The sequence below is a fragment of the Oryctolagus cuniculus genome, chromosome 20 (genome assembly GCF_964237555.1).
Source record: "Oryctolagus cuniculus chromosome 20, mOryCun1.1, whole genome shotgun sequence".
NCBI lineage: Eukaryota > Metazoa > Chordata > Mammalia > Lagomorpha > Leporidae > Oryctolagus > Oryctolagus cuniculus.
Window position 1 is genome coordinate 4,842,651 of NC_091451.1, and position 21,490 is coordinate 4,864,140.

The 21,490-nt window shown below is 37.6% G+C and overlaps 1 protein-coding gene and 2 long non-coding RNA genes across 4 annotated transcripts in view; all 3 read right to left on the reverse strand.

The window, feature by feature from the left end:
* Positions 1–21,490, reverse strand: part of LOC127489508 (uncharacterized) — a 708,234-nt gene that overhangs the window by 355,740 nt on the left and 331,004 nt on the right. The window lies entirely within an intron of this gene.
* The window catches only part of LOC138847302 (uncharacterized), a 93,560-nt gene that overhangs the window by 22,545 nt on the left and 49,525 nt on the right, over positions 1–21,490 (reverse strand). The window lies entirely within an intron of this gene.
* LOC138847303 (uncharacterized) overlaps positions 3,536–21,490 on the reverse strand; it is a 51,847-nt gene continuing 33,892 nt past the window's right edge. Inside the window, exons 1-4 of one of the 2 annotated variants that reach the window (XR_011385066.1) lie at positions 14,980–16,721; positions 14,218–14,255; positions 8,158–8,188; positions 3,536–7,045 (exon numbers count right to left, since the gene is read on the reverse strand). This is a non-coding gene — a long non-coding RNA (uncharacterized lncRNA). Of the gene's footprint in view, positions 7,046–8,157; positions 8,189–14,217; positions 14,256–14,979; positions 16,722–21,490 lie in introns of those variants that run through there. The other variant, XR_011385065.1, reaches the window with a different exon arrangement.

The window sequence follows — 21,490 nt, forward strand, 5'->3', positions numbered from 1 at the left end:
TCCATAATGGCTTTTCAAGTTTACATTTCCATGAACAGCGGATTAGCTAATCTTTTTCTCCACATCCTCACAGATAATTATTGATTTCTAATTTCTTTCTGAGTGCCATTCTAACTGGGTTGAGGTGAAACCTCTTTGTTGTTGTTATTCTTTTCCCACTTGGCTAGTAATCTTGAACATTTTTTCATGTGTCTGTTGGCCATTTGAATTTCTTCTCTTGAAAAATACTTTTGAACATTCTTAGCTGGATTTGTTTTATTGTTGTTGAGTTTCTTGTGCTCCTTATAGGTTAGAATATTAGTCCTTTATCAGTGCAAAATTTGCAAATATTTTCTCCCATTCTGTCAGTTGCCTCTTCACTATGTTAAATGTTTTCTTTACAGTGCAGAAGTTCTTACATTGATGTAATCCCATTTTCTCTTTTGGCTTTGGTTGGCTGTGCTTTTTGGGTCTTTTACAAGAAGACCATGCCTGTGTCAAAGTCTTGTAGAGTCTCCCCAAAGTTCTCCTCTAGTAATTTAATGGTATGAGTCATAGATTTAGATCCTTGCTGCATTTTTGTTGATTTTTGTATAAAATGTAAGGTAGATGCTTTGTTTCATACTTATTCATGTGGTGATCCAATTACTCCAGCATCATTTTTTCTTACATTTTTCTTTAATTCTTTCCTTAGCAGAGGGTGAATCTTATTATTAAAAATAAACTGAAACTATGTCATTATAAACATTAAAAGAATGCATCAGAAAGGAAGAAGGAGTGAGGGTGGGGGCATGGGTGGAAAGGAAGTTGGGTAGGAATTATCACTTTGCTCCTGAATCTGTATATATGAAATATATGGAATTTATTCACCCTTAAATAAATAACAAATTTTTTTTAATTTTTTAAACTTTTATTTAATACATATAAATTTCCAAAGTACAACTTTTGGATTATAGTGGCTCTCCCCCCTCCATAACCTTCCTCCCACCCACAACCATCCCATTTCCCACTCCCTCTCTCATCCCATTCTTCATTAAGATTTATTTTCAATTACCTTTATATACAGAAGATCAACTTAGTATATACTAAGCAAAGATTGCAACAGATTTCACCCACACAGACACACAAAGTATATAGTACTCTTTGAGTAGTAGTTTCACCATTAATTCACATAGTACAACATAAATTTTTTTAAAAATTTAAAAAAATGAATAAGCATCCATTTGCAATATAAGAAACACCTTTTGAATTATCTCCTGGATATGTTTTTTTAGAACTCAAAGTTAGATGCCTGAGAGTATTCTAGGAAGGGATTTGCCTGTGTGAACTCCTAAATTAAATAGGTAACACGTTTCTGGGTACCCTAACAGTGTAGCTTAGGCTCAAACTCACCAGCAAGTGTATTTCTGGACTTCATACTATTTCCATTCAGTCAGAATGCTTGAGTTGAGGCTCTGAAATCTCTGTGTATTGGACAAGCTCTGTGGGTGACTCCTAAGCACACTAAAGTTTGGAAATCGCCCCCTCCCATTATATATCATCACTGATCTATATGAACTCAGAAGTAGGGTTGCCCCATTGCCAAGATGGCAGCATGATTTCAGGTTCCCTAGGGGAAAACGTGGAGTCCTTCACATAATCCCACTGCTTTATGTTCTGATGAGCAAATTTTCAAACCTGGCAATTGTCTGCTGTGGTTAAAGCTACCATTGCTTCCTTGTTTTCTTTTTTATTCTAAAGATAGTTTACTACTCATCAATCTAATGTGGAAGGGGCATGCCATGCATTATGATGTCAGAAGAGGAAGCACTGGGTTGATCAGCAGACAGTAATACTGAAGAGAATGCATGAGGACGAGCCAAAGGAAGATTTAATGTTATAGAATCACACTGTTTCCAAGTGCGGGGTGTCAAATAAATGACTAAAAATAGATTGTATTGAGCAATTTCCATGTGTCTAGAATTTCACCTCCATTATTATGTACTTTTCCACTGAAGCAGTAAAGCCTCCCAGAGCTATTCACTCAAGGTCAGAGGAGCTGCATGGCCAGGATCTGAAAATTTGACTGCCAAGGGCAATCATTAGGCACAAGAGTCAGATGCCTGCACCCTGCATTGTAGTACATGGTTCCGGACCTGGCTCTCTTCCTGACCACAATTTCCAGCTAATGTGAACCTAAGAAGGCAGCAGGCGATGTCTCAAATACTGGGGTCCTTGGCATCCATGTGGCAGGTCAGTCTTCACTGTTTTGGGCATGTGCGGGAGAGATCCACTGGATGGAAATGCGCGCGCTCTCTCTCTCTCTCCCTTTTGAACAAAATTAAAATAAATTTTAAAAAATAGAAATTTCCGAACTTTAGAAGTCTACACTTCTTGTTTTTCAGTTTTTGATCTCTTACATTTTTATAGCACAGACTTGTTGTATTTTTTAAATAATTTGATAGATATGTATTTCACAGTCCATACAAGTCAGCCACTTGAAGTATACAACACACTGGTTTGGGAAATATTGACAGGATTGCACAGCCAACACTGCAGTCAATTTTGGAAGGTTTTCATCCCCCAAAAGAGAAACCTCATGCCTTTAACCACAAATTTCTTATTCATCTCTGTGATTTTCATATCCTTAAACCTTGAATCCACATCTCATGTCTACAGCTTTGTGTCTTCCAGAAGTTTCTTATGAATAGAATTATACAACATGTGATCGTTTGTGATTGGCTTCTCTCCGTGTTTTCAAGGTCTATCCCTTTTTAGCAGTTCAACCCTTTCTTTCAGGGATTGATCTTTTCCCTCCAGAATCCTTAAGTTGGAATCCTAACCCCTAGTACCTCAGAGTGTGACTTTATTAGAAATAGGATTGTTGCAGCCGGTGCCATGGCTCAATAGGCTAATCCTCCACCTGCAGCACCGGCACACTGGGTTCTAGTCCTGGTCAGGTGCCGGATTCTGTCCCAGTTGCCTGTCTTCCTGTCCAGCTCTCTGCTATGGCCCGGGAGTGCAGTGGAGGATGGCCCAAGTGCTTGGGCTCTGCACCCGCCTGGGAGACCAGGAGAAGCACCTGGCTCCTGGCTTTGGATCAGTTGCAGCATGCCGGCCCTGGTGGCCATTGGAGGGTGAACCAGTGGCAAAAGAAGACCTTTCTCTCTGTCTCTCTCTCTCACTGTCCACTCTGCCTGTAAAAAAAAAAAAAAAAAAAAAAAAAAAAAAAAAAAGAAATAGGATTGTTGTATATGTAATGATCTAAAACAAGATCATACTGGAGTAGAGTGAGCCCCTGACCCAATATGAAAGAGGAATTATTTTGTGTGTAAAGAACACACAGCCTGTCTCTCACACAGGAATATGCCGTCATGTGAATTCCCTAATACCTGCTGAAGTGTGATGTTTTTTATGCATGAATTACATTTTCACAGTATTTTCTGCTTATACTTTTTTCCCATTTCTTCTTCCAATATCAATAAAAGGATGTTAAGCATCAAACATTGAGGTGGGGCGAGGGAGAGGAAAGAAGTAAAGCAAAAATAAAAGAAAACACAGCTTCTGAATAATTTGATTCCATATTTAGTAACTCTTTCAAAAAAGTATCTCCTCTTCCAAATAGCAAATATCTTGCCCATTTTGATATAATATAATGATTTTTCTGTCATACTAGAATGTATAAAACTAAATATGTCATTAAAAAGACACAAATATTACTTTTGTTTTTTCTTATTTTAATAGTTATTTAATGCAGAATGCCTAATGAGTTCTAAAATTTACAAGGAGGAATATTTGACTAATTTAAAGAAATGTTTTTTTCTTTGAGACTGCCAATAAAACGTTAAGAAAAGCTCCACTTCATTGCACACAATGTAACTCATAGTTTAAGGATCATAGAAATCCAATACTTTCTCTGAGATTTAGTAAAGTAATTAAAAAGCTATTAATTTTATCATTGTAAATTTTTAAAAACTGTACTATAGTATAGAATTCTTACAAATTTGTTTAAAAATACTTAAAACAGAGTGACAAAGCACTGTCTTCAACTTTGATCTTAACTTATCCGTGAGATCTGAAAGAAATCCTATTTTTTCACTTTAGAAACACCCTAATATATTAGAATTCATTAGGAAATTGTGCTGTTGAGAAGTCTTACATAATGTACTGCTTTAAATGTTAATATTATGGCTAGTAGGGAAAAATATCATTTTATTTAAAACACTGAAAAAAAGCCTTTAAAATATCATCACTTAAAACATTAAGAGTGGGCCAGTGGCATGCTGAGTTTAGCTGCCACCTTCAGTTCTGGCATCCCATATAGGCACTGATTCAATTTGCGGCTGATCTCCTTTCGATCCAGCTCCATGTTAATATGCCAGGGAAAACAGTAGATGATGATCGAACTCCCATGCCCCCAATGTGGGAGACCCAGAAGAAGCTCCTGTCTCCTGGTTTTAGTCTGGCCGAGATGGCCACTGTCACCACTTGAGGGAAATACAGTTATTTGTTATTAATCTCAAATAAATAGCAAACACACTAGAAAAATATTCTGAATAAAATTCAAGCAAATCATGACTAAACATACAAAGAATTTTTCCATTATAACAAAATAGCAAATACAAATTTTCCAAGTTAATTTTCCAGAAATTATAATCTTTAACTCTAGAAAGAGACAATGCATTACATTGGGATGCTAAGTTGATTTTGGGGCAGCCCTCATTTCTTAACAACTCTAGATATGTCACTTATACTTCTAGCAAATAAGTACATGGTTAAAATAGTTAAATTTGGATCTCTGTCCTTAATGTGTTGTCCAGTGTGACTTAATGCTATAACTAGTACTCAAACAGTATTTTACATTTTATGTTCTGTGTGGGTGCAAACTGATGAAATCTTTACTTAATATATACTAAATTGATCTTCTGTATATAAAGATAATTGAAAATGAATCTTGATGTGAAGGAATGGGAGAGGGAGGGGAGATGGGAGGAGTGTGGGTGGGAGGAAAGTTATGGGGGGAAAAGCCATTGTAATCCATAAACTGTACTTTGGAAAATTATATTTACTAAATAAAAGTTTAAAAAAATTTGTACATATCTTTATTTTGATGCAAGTTATGCATGTCTGCTCATGTAAAACTGTGTAACTAGAGACATTATGAGAGCTGGTGCTATCCTTAAATAACGAAAGAAAACTTGTCAAAATATAATAGTCAAGCAATAGTACTGTGACATATTTTCAAGTGTCATATTTTAGATAGAGTTGGTGCTTCTTTAATTTGTGTTTTATTCTTCTCTGACAAACTGGATGTGTTTATTTGGGCAATAAGGGGTAATGAAACTGCAATAAATGAAATTACTAAAGTAATATTAACAATGAATTTTGTAGCCGGTGCCGTGGCTCAATAGGCTAATCCTCCACCTTGTGGCACCAGCACACAGGGTTCTAGTCCTGGTCGGGGCACCGGATTCTGTCCAGGTTGCCCCTCATCCAGGCCAGCTCTCTGCTGTGGCCAGGGAGTGCAGTGGAGGATGGCCCAAGTCCTTGGGCCCTGCACCCCATGGGAGACCAGGAGAAGCACCTAGCTCCTGCCTTCAGATCAGAGTGGTGTGCCGGCCATGATGGCCGTTGGAGGGTGAACCAACGGCAAAAGGAAGAGCTTTCTCTCTGTCTCTCTCTCTCTCTGTTCACTCTGCCTGTAAAAAAAAAATCTAAAAAACAAAAAACAATGGATTTTGTTTAGGATATTCTGTATAAATGTCTCAGAGGCATTTTAAAGGGACACTGTCTAATATGATGGATTAATTTGCATTGTTTTTCATAAAATAATGAATCCTATTATTTATTTTTCATAATTATTTTACTTTTCATTTATATAAAGTGAACAATTTGTATACAATTTTAATACATATGAGTCCTTTTATATTTTAAAGATTTAGTTTATTTAGGGGTCGGCAGCATGGCTAACTTGGTTAATCCTCTGCCTGCGGCGCCAGCATCCCATATGGACACCAGTTCTAGTCCCAGTTGCTTCTCTTCTAGTCCAGCACTCTGCTGTGGCCCAGAAGGGCAGTGGAGGATGGTCCAAGTCCTTGGGCCCCTACACTCACATGGGAGACCAGGAAGAAGCACCTGGTTCCTGACTTTGGATTGGTGCAGTGCTGGCCGTAGTAGCCTTTGAGGAGTGAACCAACAGAGGGAAGACCTTTCTCTCTCTCTCTCACTGTCTGTAACTCTACCTGTCACATAAAAAAAAAGATTTAGTTTATTTGAAAGAGGGAGAGAGAGAGATCAAGAGATCCTCCATCCAATGGTCAATTTCCCAAATGGCTACAATGGCCTCATCTCAGCCAGGAGCCTATAGCACCATCAGGATCTCCCATGTGGGTGGCAGGGACCCAAGTATCTATGCCGTTTTCCACTGTTTTCCCAGCCACAGTAGCAAGAGCTAAATCAGAAGTGGAGCTGCTGCACCTTTAATTGGCGTTTGTATGGGATGCCAGCATTACAGGCTATGGCTTAATAAGTTGAGCCACAAAGCCAGACATAAACAGCGAAAATTTTCTCTAAATTGAACCTTATAATTGATTAAGAATCTGTTAGTACTCAGTCTGTCTCTTTCCTGTCACTCCTATTTCAAATAAATAAATCCCTAAATAATGAGGCAGGTGTTGTGGCAGTGTGGTGAGCCACCACCTGTGAGTCCCAGGTTCTCTACTTGCATTATACCTACCTGCCAATGTGACTGGAAAATTGGTGGAAGATGACTCAAGTACTTGGGTCCCAGTTACTGTTGTGGGTGAACTAGACCATCTAGTTCCTGCTCCTGGCTTCAGCTTGAAAGAACTCCTGCTGTTGTAGCCATTGGGAGAATGAAGTAAAGATGCATGATTGATCTCTACCTCCCTCCCTCCTTGTTATTCTAGTTTTCAAATAAATAAATAGAATAAATCTTTTTAAATAAAAGTTCTGTGGAATTGGTGTTGTGGTACCGCAGGTAAAGCCACTGCTTGCCATGCCAGCATCCCATATCACAGTGCCAGTTTGAGTGCTCCACTTCTGATCCATCTTCCTGCTAATGCACCTGGGAAGGCAGAAGATGGCTCAGGTATTTGAGCTCCTGCTACCTGTGTGAGAGACCCAGAGTGAATTCCTGGCTTTCCAGTTTCTGGCTTGTTGCAGCCATTTGAGGGAGTGAATCTCTCTCTCTCTCTCTCTCTCTCTCTCTCTCGTGCATTTTTGTGTGCAACTCATTTCCTGTCATTCTGCTTTCCAAATAAATAAGAAATTTTCCGCTTCTATGATTGTTTAAAGCCCTGAACATTGCTTTTTTTTCACTCTTACTACTTGTTGAACTCTGTACTAAGTGTATGGTTAATCTTCTGAGTATAAAATAAACTGAAAGTACATCATTTTAAAAATTAAGAAAGGGATTAGGAGAGAAAGGAGGAGGAGGGGTGGGAGGGATTGTAGGGTAGGGATGGTGGGAGGAGGGTGGGTGGGAGTATCACTATATTCATAAATCTGTATACATGAAATACATGATATTTATATACCTTAAATGAAAATTTTAAACAAGAATAAATATTTTGGAAAAAACTATTAGGAACTCACCTCCAAAAAAAAAAGATCACCATTACTTTGAAATTGAATCACTAAAAAATTATCACCACTCATAATAAACAAGATCAACACTTTCTTGATCCCTTACAAAAAATTCTCATATATATGGATTTCAATATAATCTATATCACAATATTTTCATGATAATGAGCTCAAAATTATATCTATAGAACATTGTCTAGCACATAGTAAACCAATAGGTACTAGGTGTTATTATTAGTATTGAAACAAAATACAGAAATATACTAGTCAATATGCTTGGAAACGTAAATTGACACCAAGAACTCTAATCTCAAATTGTTTACAAAAATAGTCTCATTTTTCTCACCATTGACTTTATATTGAATGAAATATTTTGATCTTACATTAAAATTAACATGCAACTTTTCAAAAACAACATTGTTATATTGAAAAAAATCGAAGATCCCTCTAATTCTAAAACTCTGTGACTCCTAACTTACTGACTTCTCTTAAGCTTATAAACATAATTCATTCTAATATGACTAACATACGTGCTGCAATATATAAATATACGCTTTTCCAAGAGTCATATAATCAATGCATGCTACCTACCTTGATTCAGGTAAAGCTGCCATATTCAGTCCTAAAAATTGTAAACAAGATAGTTTAATTTCTTCAGGATTATAGCCAGCAGTAAATTCTAGTGGTAGAGTTGAAGTTTTAAGAGTAAGTATATGGGGCTGGTGCTGTGTCATAGATGCAGTGCCGGCATCCCATATGGGCACAGGTTCAAGTTCCAGAGGCTCCACTTCTAATCCAGCTCTCTGCTATGGCCTGAGAAAGCAGTAGAAGATGGCCCAACTCCTTAGACTCCTGCACTCACATGGGAGACCTGGAAGAAACTCTTGGCTCCTGGCTTTGAATCAGTGCAGCTCTGGCCTTTACAGCCAATTGGAGAGTGAACCAGTGGTTGGAAGACCTCTCTCTCTCTCTCTGCCTCTCCTTCTCTCTTTGTGTAACTCTGACTCTCAAATAAATCAATAAATCTTTAAAAAGAAGAAAGGAAAAAGTGACAGCAAAGAAATTGGCCTGACTCTTGTAAGTAGAGGTTAGAATGGCTCACATACAGAAATCTACCAACAACAGATGCTGGCAAGGATGTGGGGAAAAAGGGACACTTACCCACTGTTGGTGGGAATGCAAGCTGGTTAAGCACTATGGAAGTCAGTCTGGAGTTTCCTCAGAAACCTGAATATAACCCTACCATACAATCCAGTCATCCCACTCCTTGGAATTTACCCAAAGGAAATTAAGTTGGCAAACAAAAAAGCTGTCTGCACCTTAATGTTTATTGCAGCTCAATTCACAATAGCTAAGACCTGGAACCAACCTAAATGCCCATCTAAAGTAGACTGGATAAAGAAATTATGGGACATGTACTCTATAGAATACTATACAGCAGTCAAAAACAACGAAATCCAGTCATTTGCCACAAAATGGAGGAATCTGGAAAACATCATGCTGAGTGAAATAAGCCAGTCCCAAAGGGACAAATATCATATGTTCTCCCTGATTGGTGAGAACTGAGCACCAAAAAGGAAACCTGTTCAAGTGAAATGGACACTTTGAGAAACAGTAACTTGATCAGCCTTTGTCCTGATTGTTGATAAAATTTTTTTTTCATTTTCAATTCTCTTTATATACAGAAGATCAGTTTAGCATACATTAAGTAAAGATTGATAAAAATCTTAATACTTTATCCCTTTTAGTATTTTTTATTCTACTTAATACTATTGGTTGAACTCTGTAATTAATACACAATTATTCTTAGGTGTTTAACTGAAAAGTGATCTCTGTTAAATATAAGAGTGGGAATAAGAGAGGGAGGAGATGTACAATTTGGGACATGCTCAATTGGACTTGCCCCAAATGGTAGAGTTAGAAATGTGCTAGGGGATTCCAATTCAATCCAATCAAGGTGGCATGTACCAATGCCATCTCACTAGTCCAAGCGATCAATTTCTATTCACAATTGATCATAATGATAGGATGAAGAGTCAAAGGGATCACCTAACAAGACTAGTGTCTGCAAATACTAACTGATAGGATCAAAAAGATTGAGAACGATCCAACATGGGAAGCAGGATACACATCAGACTCATAGAATGGCAGATGTCCTAAACAGCACTCTGGCCTCAGAATCAGTCCTTAAGGCATTCCGATCTGGCTGAAGAGCCCATGAGAGTATTTTAGGCATGGAAAGCCAAGACACTCTGGAAAAAAAAAAAAACCTATATGAAAGATTTTTGTGAGTGAGATCCCAGTGGAAAGAACAGGTCATCAAAGGAGGAAGTACCTTTCTCTGAAGGGAGGAGAGAACTTCCACTTTGACTATGACCTTGTCTAAGTAAGATCAGAGTTGGCGAACTCAAAAGGCTCCATAGCTTTGGCAACTCATGACAAGAGCCTAGGGTGATTACTGATGCCATACGCAAGAGTGTCAATTTGTTAAGGCAACAACAGGAGTCACTGTGCACTTACTCCTCATGTAGGATCTCTGTCTTAAATGTGCTGTACATTGTGATTTAATGCTATAACTAGTACTCAAACAGTATTTTACACTTTCTGTTTCTGGGTGGGTGCAAACTGATGAAATCTTTACTTAATATATGCTAAATTGATCTTTTGTATTTAAAGAGAATTGAAAATGAATCTTGATGTGAATGGAAAGGGAGAGGGAGTAGGAGAGGAGAGGGTTGCAGGTGGGAGGGAAGTTATGGGGGGGGTGAAGCCATTGTAATCCATCAGCTGTACTTTGAAATTTATATTCATTAAATAAAAGTTAAAAAAAAGAAAAACAAATAGGTAAGCAACATAAAATTTCAAGCAGGGTATCAGCCATCCAAATTACTGAAGGAGACAAATTATACTTCCTGAAGAAAAATGCTGAAAACAAAGGTTGCCAATATGTATACTGCATGTTCTGTCCTTTAATATATTTTTAACTATTTTATTTATTTATTTATTTATTTATTTGACAGGTAGAGTTACAGACAGTGAGAGAGAGACAGAGAGAAAGGTCTTCCTTCCATTGGTTCACTCCCCAAATGGCCGCAATGGCTGGAACTGCGCTGATCAAAGCCAGGAGCCAGGAGCTTCTTCCTGGTCTCCGATGTGGGTACAGGGGCCCAAGCACTTGGGCCATCTTCCAGTGCCTTCCCAGGCCACAGCAGAGGGCTGGACTGGAAGAGGAACAACCGGGACTAGAACCGATGCCCATATGGGATGCCAGTGCCGTAGGCAGCGGATTAATCTAGTGCACCACGGGGCCTGCCCCTTTAATATATTTTCTTGCATAAAAAGAGATCAAGGCTATTGCTTTCTTTTGATAACTAAAGAGATGCACAGTGCTGAAGAAAAGTGGCATATAGGACACCAGAGTTGACACAAAATCCCAGAAAACACAAATGACAAAAATTTATGAACTTCCTTCATGTTTCCTGAAATAGCAATGAATTAGGGCAATATAAAATTAGAAAATAAAAAAAAAGTTGGGCCATTTTCTACTGCTTTCCCAGGCCATAGCAGAGAGCTGGATCAAAAGAGGAGCAGCCAGGACTAGAACTGGCACCCATATAGGATGCTGGTGCTTCAGGCCTGGGATTCAACTGGCTGCACCACAGCACCAGCCCAGAAGGGCCCAGCTCTTACTTCTGACTTCTGCTGAGGCTCTGCTGGAGAATTGAAAGCTAATGCAGAGTTGTAAACTACCTGCTTGTTTCCAGAACACAGAAAATCTGTAGGCAAAAACTAGGCAATTCACAGTTTCCAGATACTTAAAGAAATTAATTTCAAATTATTAGCTCATAACTGAACTAACCAAGCAGAAGCATTATGGACACACTTTATGAAGAATAAAGAATTAGTTCAGAAAAGTGGTTAACCAAACTGTAACAACAACCACAATAGCAACAAAACCCTAGGGACGGGGGAGAATCTGACTTCCCATTTTACTTACCATTGTTATATTATTTAATATCTGGTATTGAACAGAAGTATTATAAAAGATGCAGAAATACAATATAGATATAAGAATGCCCCCTGCACAAGAAAGTGACAGTCAACAGAAGCTATCCCTGAGGAAGTCAAGAAGCTAAAGTTACTAGACAAATCAGTTATTTTAAATATATTCAAAGAACTAAAGAAATCTGTGTCTTCAAATTAATAATAAAGCATGATGTTAACGTTTCCATGTTTTCCAGAATATCAATGAAAAGATGCAAACTAAAGAACAATTGGCATTATCCAATCTAAAGAATAAAATAAAAGAATAAAGACAAATGAACAAAGCATAGATCTGTGGGACATCATCAAGCATACCAAGATACAAATGAGCATTCCATAAGAAAAAAGGAGAGAAAGAAGTAGAAAGAATGTTTGAAGGAGTAATGGCTAAAAATCTCCCAAATTTGATGAAAAACATAAATCTAAACATCCAAGAAACAAAACAGCCTGCAAGTGAGATAAAGTCAAAGAGATCCACATTTAGAAAAAATTTAATCAAACTGCTAAAATATGAGAAAAATAGAATCTTGAAAGCACAAAGACAATACTGACTCTAATAAAATATGAGCTGGTTTTTCATTTCAAACCATGGAGGCCAGAAAGCAATAGATGGCATATTCATCATAGTTAAAGGAAAAGACAGTCAACCAAGAATTCTACATCCAGCAAGATTATCCTGTAAGAATGTAGAAATTGACATAGTTTTATATTTTATTTTATTAAAACAAATTTCATGTATTTCATATATACAGTTTTGGAATGTAGTGACAATTCCCACCCTACTCCCCATCCGGCCCACATTTTCACCCATTCTTCTTCTTCCTCTCCTAATTCTTCTCTCAGTTCTAATAATGATCTACTTTTAGTTTACTTTATATTCATAAGTTAACCCTGCACTAAGTAAAGAGTTCAATAACTAGTAAGAAGAAAAAAAAAAGGAAATAACACTGTTTCTCACCGGTAGAGACAAGGGCTTTAGATGATCATTCTTATCTTTAACAGCCTGAGAAAATTTGTCATTAATAAACTAAATAAAAACACTAGTGAACAATATTACATAGACAAGCAGTATCAGTGTGTTTTTTCACTATAACTCCTCTTTTTCCAGCTGCATAAAAGATAACAAATCTGGAGCTGGCATTGTGGTGTAGCAGATAAAGCCACCAACTGCAGTGTCAGCATCCTATATGGGTGCCAGTTTGAGTCCTGGCTGCTCCTCCTCTGAGCCAGGTCTCTGCTATGGTCTGGGAAATCAGTAGAAGATGGCTCAAGTCCTTGGGTCCCTGAACCCACATGAGAGACCTGGAAGAAGCTCCTTGCTCCTGGCTTCAGAATGGCTCAGCTCCAGCCATTGTAACTATCTGGGGATTGAACCATCGGATGGGAGACCTCTCTCTCTCTGCCCCTGCCTCTTTGTAACGCCTTCAAATAAATAAATAAATCTTAAGAAAATAAGAAATCTGTTTTTGTACACTTGATGAATAAGCATCAGTTTTAACAAACCCTTCAAAAACAAGCTGAGGAACACTTTTCACTAAAACAATGAGGCTGACATAATCTTTATATAAAAACCAAAGCTATCGAGTAAAATTAAAACAATATCACTTATTTTTATAAAGATTCTCCACAAAAATTTTAGCAAACATAATTAAGTAATGTCCAAAAAGGAATTAAATATTATATATTAAATTGTACATATATGTATACAATGTACATAAATATATATATATATATATACACACACACACACACATATAATCCAAATGAAACATCTTGGAATTTAAGGATTATTCAACATAGGAAAATCAGCCAATGTAATACATAAAAACAGAAAAAAGAACAAAAATAACCCATGATCACCTCAAAAGACATAGAAAATTGTTAGACAAAATCCCACACTGTTGCATGATAAGAGCACTCAAACTAGGAAAAGCATCTTCCTCAAAATAACACACAGTAGTAAAAGTGACTACATTTTAAAGGATTACTCTGTTGAATTACATTGGCTTAAATATGTTTGTTTTCTCTACTGCATTGCTAGTTCTTGAAAACAGATGAAGGTTTTTCCAATTTTTATCCCCAATATAGAGTACACAGTAATACATCAATGACTAAAGGCATCTGATAACTAAAACACAGCATTCTGCCTAACAAAGTATATAAGCCCTTTTGGCATAAAGTGTGGTTTAATTCTTACTATAATCTCTTCCACTTCTGATATGTTGTCACATGGGGGAATATAGGCAATAATAAACTTATGAAGATTAATCATCAAAAATTCCTTTTCAATTCACTCATCCCAACTATAAAAGAAATGGGAAATAAAGCTGCTAAATCTAATCTGAATCATTACATGCAATCTTAAAGAGTTAATTTTCACATGAGTAATAAAACCTCTGCCAGTTGCTTTACTATTAGTGAATGTTCCTATTGTCTATTCTATTCAAGCCTCTACTTACAGATTATTTTTGGTAAAGTAAAAATTAATAGTTACTTTTTTATCATGAATCTATTACATATAAAATAGATAAACTTTACTGTTATTAATACATTTAATCACCACCTCTTCATCAGTATAATGTTAGTCTAAAATAAATTTTAAGATACCTGAATGAACTGAGATTCCAGAGCTCCAAAACTGGAAGCTTAAGTGAGAAAAAATAAAGTAAAAGATTGAGCAATAAAATATTATTGCATTCTAATCTAAGTATTGATATGAAAAATGTTGAATAGGAAATCATATCAAGTACAAAGGAAGTAAAAATTTATTAAATTACAGTAAAATGAGATATATTTATGTTTAAAACATATCATGAAAAATGAACAAGGATAAACACACTGGCATTTCTAATACATTTCTAAACAATAATGGAAAAAATTGTAGTTTTTTTGCAATAATTTTTACTTCTAGGTGCTAGTGCTATGTCATAATAGGCTGAACCTCCATCTGTGATGCCAGCATTCAATATAGGTGCCAGTTCATGTCCTGGCTGCTCCTCTTCTGATCCAGCTCTTTGTTTATTTTCTGGGATACCAGTGGACAATGGCCCAAGGGCTTGGTTCCTTGTAACTGCATGGGAGACCCAGAAGAAGTTCCTGGCTCCTGGCTTCAGATTTGCTCAGCTCTGACCTTTGGAGTAATTTGGGGAGTGAACCAGTGCATGGAAGTCCTTTCTCTTGGTCTGTTTCTCTCTCTGTCTGCAACTCTACCTCTCAACTAAACAAACAAATAAATAAATATTTTAAAAAAGAATATTAAGTTCTAAATGTTGGTACTCTCCAGCAGGCTTAATCAGAAAGCTCAATGCAAATGAAAAACTGAGCTGAACTATCACATTCTAATTTAACAAAAATATAAAATGTAGTTACCAGTCCAAATGCTTTCTGTATAAATCTTCCCTCAATCCATGACATTCTCATCATACTATGAAAACATTTTGAAAGAAAAAAGTTCAGTCCAATAAGAATTGTAGAACAATAATAAAACAAATAAAACAAACAAGTAAAAAGCTAACTTAACCTAGCAAATCTAGCACAAAAAACTCATTTATTAAAAGGAAATTTCTTTCCAACCACGGATGTTATGGTCACATCACACAAAAATGAACTACAAAAAAATGTATAGGTAAAACAAGAACATTTTCTATAGATATCTAGGAGACAAGAAAATTTATTATACTGTTTGCCTTGAACAGACATTTTTCTCAGGTTCTACACTATCTTTGTTGAAGTCTTGTATATACATATAAATAAAGTTCTTCATCTAATTATTACTCAAACAAAATAGTGAGAGTCATATAACCAGGATAATATCTGAAAAGGGAACTGAAAACAGACAAACACTCAAAAAAAACTGTCCTCTCTTTTCCCTTCATTATTCCACATAATGTTTTTTTAATATATTCTTTTACTTACTTGAGAGGTAGCTACAGACAGAGAGAGGGAGAAAAACAGAGATAGAGGTCTTTCTTCTGCTGGATCACTCTCCAAATGGCCACAATGGCCAGAGCGGGTCTCCCAAGCAGGTGCAGGGTTCCAAGCACTTGGGTCATCTTCTACTGCTTTCGTAGCTGGGACTCGAAAAAGCACCAATATGGGATGCCAGCATAAAAGGCGGAGGATTAACCTACTGCACCATAGCACTGGCCCCAGATCCCAGGTAATATTAATAATGTATCAGTAAATAGCAATCACCTTTAAAGGTCTTTTGTTGAACAACTCTTCTGTGCCAAATGCAGTCAAGACACCTCCACAATTTCATTTTTCCTATCATTGTTCATATACAAAATTACAGATATTTATTTATTTATTAAAGACCTATTTTATTTATTTGAAAGACAGAATTACAGAGAGAAGTAGAGACAGAGAGAAAGGTCTTCCATCCACTGGTTCACTCCCCAGATGGCCACAATGGCTGAGCTTCACTGATCTGAAGCCAGGAGCCAGGAGCTTCTTCTGGGTCTCCTATGCAGGTATAGGGGCCCAAGGACTTGAGCCATCTTCTACTGCTATCCCAGGCCATCGCAGAGAGCTGGATCAGATGAGGAGCAGCTGGGACTAGAACTGGCACTCATATGGGATGCCAGGGCTTCAGACCAGGGTGTTAACCTGCTGAGCCACAGCACTGGCCCCCAAAATTACAGATATTTAAACACAAAATTTTAGTATCAAACATATTTACAATAATATGCCTATTATTGAGAAAGATTTATACATTTCTCATATTCATGTGCCAGAAAAGAAATATTTGTTTCTCAAGATTAGCATATATTTATAAATATATGCCTATGATGACACAGCCATCTCACGCCTTGGAACTTACTCAAAGAAAATGAAATCAGCATATGAAAGATTTATCTGTACCTTCATGTTTAATGGAGTTCAATTCATAATAGCTAAAACATAGAACCAACCCAGATGTCTGTCAACTGAAGACTGCATAAAGAAATTATGGTATATGTACTATCATTAGTATAAAGTGGATGCAAGTGGAAATCATTATACTTAATGAAGTAATCCACTCCCCAAAAGACAAACATCATATGTTCTCCCTGGTCTGTGGTAACTAATAGAGTACCTGAAAGGTAGTCTGTAAAAGTGAAATTGTCACACTGAGACAGAATGCTTTTGAACAGCCCCTGTCTCAACTGTTGAGGGACAGTTGTTTTTGTTTGTTTGTTTGTTTTGACAGGCAGAGTGGACAGTGAGAGAGAGACAGAGAGAGAAAGGTCTTCCTTTGCCGTTGGTTCACCCTCCAATGGCCGGCGCAGCCAGTGCACTGCAGGTGGCGCACCCCGCTGATCGTATGGCAGGAGCCAGGTGCTTCTCCTGGTCTCCCATGGGGTGCAGGGCCCAAGCACTTGGGCCATCCTCCACTGTACTCCCTGGCCACAGCAGAGAGCTGGCCTGGAAGAGGGGCAACCGGGACAGAATTCGGCACCCCTACTGGGACTAGAACCCGGGGTGCCGGCGCTGCAAGGTGGAGGATTAGCCTAGTGAGCCGCGGCGCTGGCCTGAGGGAATGGCTGGAGGAAGAAGGATGGGAGTGTGAGCAGTAGGGAGGGTAGGGTGGAAAGAATCCATATTTCCTAAATATATATTTATTAAATACATGATTTTTATGCCTTAAATAAAATGTTTCTAGGTAAAAGAAAAAGAACAACAGCAAAAAGTAATCTTTGGTATAAATAATAGATATCATTGAGATGGTAATGAATCACCACATATAAATCAAATAAGAAATGTCATACAGAATTGGTGTTTATATTTGTTGGTATTTATTTTTTAATCATGGAAAGTCTCCAAGGCAAATTTGTTTTAATTCATAGTTGCTCATATTGGCAGCAGTAATTCACTCCTTGTAGTCTTCAGTTTTAACCAATAAATATTTTCTTCCTGGCAACATTTAATAATAAATGATCTTCAATAACCCATTATGTATATGTGTTTAAGTAATGACTTAAATATAGTGAACTCTGGAGAAATCTGCTATCTGACATTGAAAATTTAGTGCTCTGACTTGCTGACAACTTGGTTTCTAGAAGTTACCTATGGGACCAGTGCTGTGGCATAGTGGGTAAAGCCACCACCTGCAGTGTTGCCATTCCATATAGGCACCGTTGCGAGTCCCTGATGCTCCACTTCTGATCCAGTTCTCTTTTATTGCCTTAAAAAGCAGCAGAAGATGGCCCATGTAATGGATAAAGACACCACCTGCAGTGCCTGCATCCTATATGGGTGCTGGTTTGAGTACCGGTTGCTCCACTTCCAATCCAAGTCTCTGCTACGGCCTGGGGAAGCAGAAGATGGCCCAAGTCCTTGGGCCCCTGCACTCACATGGGAGACCCAGAAGCTCCTGGCTCCTGACTTCAGATCAGCACAGCTCTAGCCATTGCAGCCAACTGGGGAGTGAACCAGCAGATGGAAGACCTCTCCCTTTCTCTCAGCCTTCCTTCTCTTTGTGTATCTCTGACTTTCAAATAAATAAATGAATCTTTAAAAATTGAGATGGCCCAAGTGTTTGGGCCCCTACATACATGTGGGAGACATGGAAGAAGCTCCTGGTTTCAGATCAGCCCAGTTCTGTCCTTTGTGGACATTTGGGGAATGAACCAGTGGATGGAAGACCTTTCTCTCTGTCTCTCCCTCTATCTTTCTGTAACTCTACTTCTCAAACAAATAAGTAAAATCTTTTAAAATAGATGTTGGAAATTGTATATTATACCCACAAGAATGATACTGGAGCTTGTCTCTCACTTTTGAGTTATACACAAAAGAACAGGAAGCAAAAAGAAACCTAGACAAATGGGATTTCATCAAACTAAAGAGCTTCTGTACAGCAATGAAAAAATAAAGTGAAAAAGAACCTACATAATGGCTGAAAATATTTACAAACCTGTCACCTGAGAATGACCTAACAATCAAATACGTAACTCAATAGCAAAGTCACAAATCATTCTATTAAATTTGAAGAGTAGACATACTCAGAAATTATTACAAGGGAGACAGACTAATGACCAAGTACATACAAAAATATTCAATTTCACTAATCATAAGAGAAAAGGAAATCAAAATTATAATGAGATACTACCTTGTTCCAATTATACTGACTTACCAGGATGACAAAAGATAACAAGTGCTCAAATAATGGGGAAGAAATGAAACACTGGCACATTTCAGTTGAAATGTAAATTAGTAAATCCATTGTGGCAAAGAGAATATCAATTCCTCAAGAAGAAAAAGTGAAACTATAGAAAGCAGTGCTACTCCTGGATAATAGCTACAGGAAATTAAATCAATATAACTTCATAATACCCAAGAAATGAAAACAAATTAACTGCTTATCAAATGGTAAATGGTAAAGAAAATGAGGTACACACGCACAATGGAAAATTATTCAATGAAATAGAGTATTTTTATTTATTTTTTTAAGAATTAAAAATTTCATAAGTACTACTTTAGGAATACAGTTATTATTCCCACCATATACACCCTCCCACCCACACTCCTATCCCTACACCTCCTCCTTACTCTCTCCTTGCTAGTCCCATTCTCCATTAAGATTCAGTTTCAACTATGTACACGGAAGAGTAACTCTATACTAAGTAAAGATTTCAACAAATTGAACACGCACAAACTGTTTGAGAACTAATTTTACAGTTAATTCTCAATATAACTCATTGAGGCCAGAGGTCCTGAATGGGAAGTTAGTGCACAGTGACTCCTGTTAATTTAACAGTTACCACTCATATACGATGTTAGTGACCACAGGTGGCACTTGACATGAACTGCCTAGGCTAAGGAAACCTTTTGAATCAACAAACCCCACTAGTATTTGGACAAGGCCATAAACAAAGTGAAAATTCTCTCGCCCACTAGGGAGAAGTATATCTTTCTTTGATGGCCATGACTTTTCACTAGGACTCACTCACAGAGATCTTTGCAATGTCTTCACTTTTTTTTTTATCTTTTATTAAATGAATATAAATTTCCAAAGTACGACTCATGGGTTACAATGGCTTTCCCCCCCATACCGTCCCTCCCACCCACAACCCTCCCCCTTCCCACTCCCTCTCCCCTTCCATTCACATCAAGATTCATTTTCGATTATCTTAATATACAGAAGATCAGCTTAGTATACCTTAAGTAAGGATTTCAACAGTTTGTTCCCACACAGAAACATAAAGTGAAAAATAATAGATGATTTTTTTTAAATGATGATGAAATCAGAGCAGACCTATTGTCATGTTTAATCCCAGTGAGAGTCAAGTTGGGAATTGATAATTTCTTTTTTTTTTTTTTTTTTTTTTTTTTACAGAAGATCAGTTTAGTGTACATTAAGTAAATATTTCAATCGTTTGCACCCCCATAGAAACACAAAGTGAAATATACCGTTTGAGTACTCGTTATAGCATTAAGCCTCAGTGTACAGCACATTAAGGACAGAGATCCTACATGAGGAGTAAGTGCACAGTGACTCCTGTTGTTGACTTTACAAATTGACACTCCTGTTTATGGCATCAGTAATCTCCCTATGCACCAGTCATGCGTTTCCAAGGCTATGGAAGCCCCTTGAGTTCTCCGACTCTTATCTTGTTTAGACAAGGTCATAGTCAAAGTGGAGGTTCTCTCCTCCCTTCAGAGAAAGGCACCTCCCTCTTTGAAGACCTGTTCTTTCCACTGGGATCTCACTCACAGAGATCTTTTTGCCAGAGTGTCTTGGCTTTCCATGCCTGAAATACTCTCATGGGCTTTTCAGCCAGATCCGAGTGCCTTTAGGGCTGATTCTGAGGCCAGAGTGCTATTTAGGACATCCGCCATTCTATGAGTCTGCTGAGTATCTCACTTCCCATGTTGGATCACTCTCCCCTTTATTTATTCTATCGGTTAGTGTTAGCAGATACTAGACTTGTTTATGTGCTCCCTTTGACTCTTAGTCCTTTCATTATGATCAATTGTGAACTGAAATAGATCACTTGGAATAATGAGATGGCATTGGCACATGCCACCTTGATGGGATTGAATTGGAATCCCCTGGTATGTTTCCAACTCTACCAATTGGGGCAAGTCAGCCCGAGCATGCCCCAAATTATACATCTCTTCCCTCTCTTATTCCCACTCTTATGTTTAACAGGGATCACATTTCAGTTAATTTTCAACACTTAAGAATAACTGTGTGATAATTACAGAATTAAACCAGTCATATTAAGTAGAACAGACAAAAAAAAATACTATGAGGGATAATGTATTAAGTTGTCCATTAGCAGTCAGGGCTATGCTGATCAAGTCACCATTTCTCATAGTGTCCATTTCACTTCAACAGGTTTCCTTTTTGGTGTTCAGTCAGTTGTCACCGATCAGGGAGAACATATGGTATTTGTCCCTTTGGGACTGGCTTACTTCACTCAGCATGATGTGTTCCAGATTCCTCCATTTTGTTGCAAATGACTGGATTTCGTTGTTTCTTACTGCGGTATAGTATTCTAAAGAATACATATCCCATAATTTCTTTATCCAGTCTACCATTGATGGGCATTTAGGTTGGTTCCAGGTCTTGGCTATTGTGAATTGTGCTGCAATAAACATTATGGTGCAGACCGCTTTTTTGTTTATCAATTTAAACTCCTTTGGGTAAATTCCAAGGAGTGGGATGGCTGGGTCGAACGGTAGGGTTATATTCAGGTTTCTGAGGAATCTCCAGACTGATTTCCATAGTGGCTTGACCAGTTTGCATTCCCACCAACAGTGGGTAAGTGTCCCTTTTTCCCCACATCCTCGCCAGCATCTGTTGTTGGTAGATTTCTGTATGTGAGCCATTCTAACCGGGGTGAGGTGAAACCTCATTGTGCTTTTGATTTGCATTTCCCTGATTGCTAGTGAC